The sequence below is a fragment of the Mya arenaria genome, chromosome 7, assembly GCF_026914265.1.
Source record: "Mya arenaria isolate MELC-2E11 chromosome 7, ASM2691426v1".
NCBI lineage: Eukaryota > Metazoa > Mollusca > Bivalvia > Myida > Myidae > Mya > Mya arenaria.
In genome coordinates this window covers 41,259,506-41,267,050 of record NC_069128.1, presented here as the reverse complement: position 1 = coordinate 41,267,050, position 7,545 = coordinate 41,259,506, and the positions used below count along the sequence as shown (strand labels likewise).

General features: G+C 32.3%; 1 long non-coding RNA gene across 1 annotated transcript; it reads left to right on the top strand.

Moving 5' to 3' along the window:
• Positions 1 to 2,820: 2,820 nt before the first annotated feature.
• LOC128241487 (uncharacterized) lies at positions 2,821 to 7,327 on the top strand. The gene is made up of 2 exons (XR_008262374.1): positions 2,821 to 2,946; positions 3,890 to 7,327. It is a non-coding gene; the product is annotated as an uncharacterized LOC128241487 (long non-coding RNA).
• The last annotated feature ends 218 nt before the right edge of the window (positions 7,328 to 7,545 follow it).

The following is a 7,545-nucleotide window of genomic DNA, read 5'->3' as shown; positions in this document are numbered from 1 at the left end:
AATGCGTTTTTTATTGCAATAAAACATCAGTTAACAATTCTGTATAGTGACGTTAAGAAACAGAGGTCGTTAACATATTCATTAGCGTCATAAGCATACGCAACTGCTGCGTCTGAGTCCAATGAAGTCGGTTTTATGTTGAGTTTTGGTCGATCAAAATGTAGCTTGCATTTTTATTATTCATGTTTACAGATGAAGAAGTCCAACAACTCCGACAGCGGATAAGCCAGCCTCTTTGATTTCCTTATACTCCTTTACTTCTTCCCAAATCCTGCGTTTCAAATTATTATGATAAAAAGAGTATGCGCGGTACTCGGAAACAGTTAAAAATATTTGGTTTGCAGTTTCGAAATTCAGTTTGATATCATTTTTGCACAGGATTCGAGAAGAATAAAATCAAGTACTCGGTACGCAATAGGGGGTGGGGAGGAACACTTTACACACACAATCCAATTTAAATTGTCAATATTAATGATGGATGGTAGCTTTTTATGCCATAAACGAAACGTTATTATTTTGTGATACAATTGTATTTACATGTAAAGGATCTTTAATTACATCAACGTTTAATCATGACAGAAGGTTATAGCATTCGAATATCATGTTTACTATCTTATCCTTGGCAGATATACAATTGTCCCTTTTGTCAATAGTTGTGACAATTGAAATAAACATCGAAAACATATTCTACAAAAGGAATGTGCAAATTAACAAAATTCTTACGTGAAATCTTAACAAGTTAAGACAAAGGAAAATCTTCACCTGATACGAACTCGTCACAGGTTAGATATTTTCATGTGTTTTTATATAAATATATACACACATATTATATTGTTAGAACACTAACTATAAAAACATATTCATATAATGGCAAAAGAAAATGCAAGTTAATTTTACAACATTTATCGCATATTAATAGAAAAATGGTAAAATTATTTACAGATAACCAAAATAGTCAATCGAAAGAATACGTTCACCCTGTAGAGCAACGGAATATCCAAATCCGAAACCGACTAAATTTTGTCGTGATGTTTTGTTCAAAATGTCAACAAGACATCACGACAATATTTTACCGTTTCGAAGTTAAGAATATGTTATACAAAATATAACACTGCAAAACACGTACTTTTGAACGATGTTCATGTAATAGCACAAGAAAATGAAAATGAATTTCAGAGCACGTATTGTGTTTAAATATACATACAAAAAACTATTTATCGATACACATCAAAGGATTTCAACGAGTGCTTTTACCTTTGAGAGCAACGAAATATTTTGCGTTTCAAAAAACGCCTAAAGTCCGCATTAAAATATCCAATTATGTAAGGGTTGATACTTGTACTTGTACAACATTTGTTGTAATCAATAGAGTTAAGCAGGGAACGTACGATACAACATTTGTTGTAATCAATAGAGTTAAGCAGGGAACGTACGATACAACATTTGTTGTAATCAATGAAGTTAAGCAGGGAACGTACGATACAACATTTGTTGTAATCAATAGAGTAAAGCAAGGAACGTACGATACAACATTTGTTGTAATCAATGGAGTAAAGCAAGGAACGTACGATACAACTGAGGCGACAGTTATCCAACACATCATTTTTGTAAACATCAGTTGAATGTTCCTGTTCTTGTTCATTATTTCTTCCACTTTGTTGTCGCTTTTTTGAGATGGTAGCTCATCTGTGGTCTGTTTGTTCATGTCCAGAGTGGTTGTGTTGGTTGGCAAGAGTTTGATAAAACAATAAGTGACATTTGCATAGCATATATATTTAGCATATACACAAATATACAACCTCGAAATGTTCAGCGTTGATGAATGCTGAAAATACAATTATTAACTCAATGATTAGAGTAAGAAAACTTAGTGATATGCGATTGTTTTCTGCCTGTCTAATTTAAAACTGTTTTCGTTATTATTTGATGCATAAATAAACGTTCAATAGTTAGTTTCATAAAAAAATAGCACAAACAAAATAGACTGAATTATAAACTATAAAAAAGTGCGTTAAGTGCGTTTATCCCGTCCGTTAGGTAGCGGCGGGGAAAAATCGTTTTTGAAATGAATTTTTAGAAAAATAAATACTAATTTAACTCTGAAAAGAAACTTTTTATTTCATTTTATTGTAACATGTTATTTAATTTTACCCTTGATCAAAGAAATACTATAGTTTTACTCGTGGATTCGCCATTCGTAAAGATATGTTTTTCCATGAAGCTCATGAAATAAATTACGATCTTATACTGAAACGGACAAATATCCTGTATGTCACTGTCACAGTTGCCGTGAAATTTAACATTGTTGAACACTGCAGCACTGAATTCAAGAATTTTCAAAAAATAAATAAACTGCAATACAGCTCTTTTGTTTAAATGCCTCAAATCATTTCCCCAGTACTCGAGCTAAACAAGTTACTGATTAATACTGTTTAATTTAACTTTTTGATTACACACTATAATTGAAATGTATTCCTGTATATAAAGTAGAATGTAGAGATATTTAAAGGGGTCAGGACCAACTATATGTGTACAGATGAACCAGTTTGCATCTGTTTTTATGTATACGTTGCATTTGAGACAAAGTTCAAATTATCATATAATACGTTGTTAGTATGAGTTACATGTGTTTGTATATTATTAACGTTACTATCCAACTAATGTGACTCGCGAGTCCTTCCTACATGAGTGTGACCTCAGATGTTACCTATAAAATAAACATTGTCTGTATAGATATAGTTTCCCGTGAATCTTTCAAAGTTGCGGATCACCTTCGCATTACGTTGAATACATGTATATATGACGTTACATTCTATTTCAGGATGTTGTTATCACCGGATTACAGAAGGTACGAACATACATTGAAAGCGGAGCTGTCAGCCAAAGGTATCACAGAGGCGAATATAGACCAGACGGAGGAGCTTTACGAGACCGTGACTGTTGGCGGTCGGTAACTTGCATTAGTGTTGTGTTGTCGAACTACCCACTCCAAATGATTAAGTCATATATTCAAAACAATGCATGTGGGTATTGTATATAGAATGTATGTAACATGGCATGCCAATCTGGAATCTTTCTCCCTACCATCGAGTTCGTGTTTGTGACTTTCTTGAACTTAGTTTTGAAATGATCGTATATTAATGGTTAAACTGAAATCTTCGTAACGACATTGGGTTGTTTCAATACAAACCATGAATTACTTTGTCCAGTTTACGTAGGATAGTTTTATTATCTTGAAATCATTATAAATATTAATTACTTTATCGAAATGGAATTCTTTATGGAACATAATCATGTGTATTATAAAAATTATATAATATTCTAGATATTGAATAAATATATGTATTGTGTTTTTTGCAATTTGCATGTAAATTGTTTCTTTATAAAGTGTATGAAAACTATTAGATCTGGATACATTTTTTTGTCATTGATAATTTTGTATAAAAAGTTTTATCGTTAAAATTCAAAGTCACAATATTGATGTAGTAGCTTGGTTTACAAAAAATTCTGCAGTTTTCAATGTGCTATTCATTGTCATGATCGGTATTGTGCATATACTTTTGTTTTAATTTGGTAAATGTAGTTCATTAAATACGATTTGTAACTTCAGGACTACGCTTTCTCGAAGCTTCGCCGAGTTCTTAAATAAGATGTTAGCGAATTTGTAGACATGGTCAAAACAGAGACGAATGTAGAACATTTATTATCGTCAATCTGTTGTTCGTGGTCGTCTGTTATGGATATCATTTTTCTCAAAGATTTCCTGTTGAAATAATTAAGCGTGTTGTAAAGGATGTTTTAATGAGATATTTTACTCATACTTGGAACATAAAATGTTGTTGTTACCGAGCTTACAAATTACTACGTTTGATGATTGTTTTATTTGTAGGTACAACACGCTAAGCGTTTAAATTTTCCATACGAAGACCAATAGAAGCAGTATTCTGAAGTGTTTTGCTGGATAAAGTAGAACATAAATTAACTGTGCATACGATGTTAATCATATTACATCAGCAATTTCGACGACATTTTGTTCATACAATAGTTTTATAAGTTTGAATGTGGTATGTCAAGCTAATAAATTTTAATGAAATGTTGATGCACTATGTGTGAAACATGATTTGAATTGTTTCTTAAATACCTATAATTATAAATATGTGGAAAAACTGATAGCTCATATCCGTACATTTCACTAAAAACCTCGGGCGATTTTGCTTACTGACATCATGACTTTGCGTACTAATTTCAGATCTAGTTGATGTAAAATAATTCCTCAAAAAGTGCTTTTGTGGCGATTGTTTTTATTTTCATTTTAAGTTAATGTCTTGAGTACTTATGTATCTAATTGTGCCTTATAAAATACATTTTGTGATTTAATCAACTAAACAATATCATAAATAAGAAGTGGCGCGTTGTAGCGCTTGACTTTTTTGGAAGGGGGTACAAAATCAACTGTTTCCAGCATGGTAAATTCACCGTAAATGCCTTTCCAGTGTGCACGAATTCGTTTTTAAGTTGTTCACTGAACATTTGTTTCCATTTTAGTATGTGTACCACAATACATTATGTTAATAAACAATCTCGCCTCCATGATAAGTAATATGTTTGGTGGTAATTCTGGTTTTTTTTTATTGTTTTGTTCGCTAATAGTTCGTCTTTGATAAACCCTATATAATTCGTATGCAAATAACATGTAAAAATTGTCTATGGGCTATGTGCCTGTTTATTGCAATATTTTCATTTTAATATTTATTCATGCTTACAATCATGAAAAACAATACTATGATATATTTACCAGTGTATAAGATTTGAATACGCACAACATCACATGAATGTATGAAATGCCATGTTTACATATACTGGTTAGCGACCACTTTTCGGCCGGAAATGGAGATTTTACCTTCGTTACTTTTGACACAAGATAGATATTACGATAAAATTTTACACTCAGACAGGTTGGCTCTTCAGCCAAAACTGTGTATTTTGTTTTAAAAAAAGGGATTCCGAATATTCCAACGTTCAAAGTACCCCTATAATTTCGCTAAAATAAACACCCTACTGTACCAATTATTCGCCCACCCCATAAATTCGCTGTTCTTACGATGCTTTTCGTATATTTCTTTCTTAACTATATCTTCAAACATTTTTATATTATTTTACCAGTCTAGCGACCGTTTAAAACGACAATTGGTCAATAAATATAATATGTTAACTATTACATACTGTGTATGTATGTTTAAAATGATTAACAATTACTCGGTAAGCCACCTCTTCAGAAAATTTGAAAAGCTATCGGGATTCCTTCTTAAAACATGACTTACATTATGTATGCTTATGTATGCTTATCTTTAGACTTCCGAAGAGGGACAACGCATGTCCGTACAAGAATGTAATGATTAATTCAGATTTAAGTTGCTTCCCTTAGACGAAAAATTTGGCAATTACTTAACCGTTTTCAGGTTTTACCATTTGCTTTTTCGAAAATTGAACGTAAAATACAGCAATTTTTGTTATTTGTATAATTCAACACCGGTTTTATAATTTATAATGACAAATTCATAATGTCGTCTGATAGTGCAAGGTATAATACAAATTAAAAAATCCTTACAGGGCCTCATGCAAATGAGCGCGCGCGTGATGACGTCATCCCCGCGTGCAACTTACAAGGTCAAGTGTAAACAATGTTTATTTGGGTCGAATTCCACATGCTTCTAACATTTGAACGCAAAAAAAACAGCTGATATCTATAAAAATGATACCGCAACGAAATGCCAGACTGATTTGTGTAACATATTTCGTTTTGACTGGTTTTAACTTGATGGGCGAAAAAGTGGTACGGGCGAATAATAGGTCGCTAACCAGTATATCATAGTGTAAGCATCTTTTTTATGCTCGGTGAGAGCAAGAGGTGACTTTGTGTTTTGGCCAAATTTTTAATCCTAGACCACAAAGATCTCGAACGTCTTTTGTTAGTTTGCTTTATTAACGGTAGTACTCCTGTGTAGAAGGTGCCGCTTCAATGCCCGACCGAGTCATCCAAATTATGTTAACGTATTTGGCACCTTAACTCCTTTTACAAAATATGTATCATTGGGATAGAGTTTTTGTGAGGCTTTGCGTGTATAAAAAAGGCTTACAAGCGCAGTGATCTCGTATTTAACTATCAGTTCCAATTTGGTTACCCCAACATGTATTAATACAGCTTTTAATGCATATATCGTCAAACTGTGTTGTATGTACGTGCTGGGTAATCATATGGTGTATTTTGGGCCCTAACTGTTCGCCTCTTAAGACTGTTATTGATTAACTGTATGACTACTGGGCTTGACCCTAGAGTTTTCATTATATTGTTACAATTGTCACAAAGGCGATTTGTGTTTGATGCAATTAATCCAGTACATGCACATTTTGTAAGGTTACAACTGAGCTAAGAGCGATATTAGTAGAGGAAGTTATTGAACAATTTGTTTATCTGTTTCAGAAATGCATGTATTATAAAATGCAATGCAGTTTTAAACAGGTTTGACACTTTTAACTACGACAATGGATAGTTCTACGCCATTATTACATATACAAAAAGTGGTGTAATGTTAAATTCATTTCACTTTATTAGGTTCATCTTTATAAAATTTATGTGATTGTGCTACCATAAACGAATACGTTAGACAGCACATACAAGTGAATCATTTCAAGGTAAATGTAAATGAAACGGGACTAGTAATGCTTTTCAAAACGTTCTGATTTACAGTCTAATATGATAGAAATTCACGAGAAAAAACTTAAGTTCATACAATTATTTTTCACAAGTAAGCCATTGAATATGATTTTATAATAAGTCGCTCACTGGCCAATTAGTTTGGTTTTTGTGCGACCATTTTATTTGTTAAATGCCAACTTAACTTACGCCTTGTATTTAATCCAATTTAATTAATGTATGGTGACGTATGCTTCCATCATAATAATCTTACATCAAACGAACCTAAAACACATTGAATGTATTTGTTAATGATAGTTATTTTTCAAGATCAGGATTAATATAAACTCCTAACTAATATTTATTTTGCTTCGTTAGTGGCTGTGACCAATGACAGACTGTTCTTTTATATTTCATATACTAAATTACAGTAACCTGTTTTGGCATGTACACTTTTGCTTTGGAAGCCATGATATTCAATATATTTTAGCTGTTTTATATAACAATTCCTGAATTGGCATACTTTGTTTGCGAAAACAAATGATGTGAAGTATGCCTTGTAATACACGATAGCATGTCTGTAATGTTATTTAACATATTAATCGGAAAATAAAGTCGTACATACAAAATGCGCACTATAATTGTTTTAATTACACTTAATGGTCTTATCTGAATGATCTGTGACTGTTTGACAAGAAAGCACCTTGTTTTTTTAATATACACATGTTCATGTCATAACAACCGCCCAAATACGTATGTCATAAGGCTTCCTATACAGGTGGTCTAGATTATAAATCCTGATAAAAACGGATCATAACAACGTCAGTATAAAACTCTTTAGGTTGCACTAA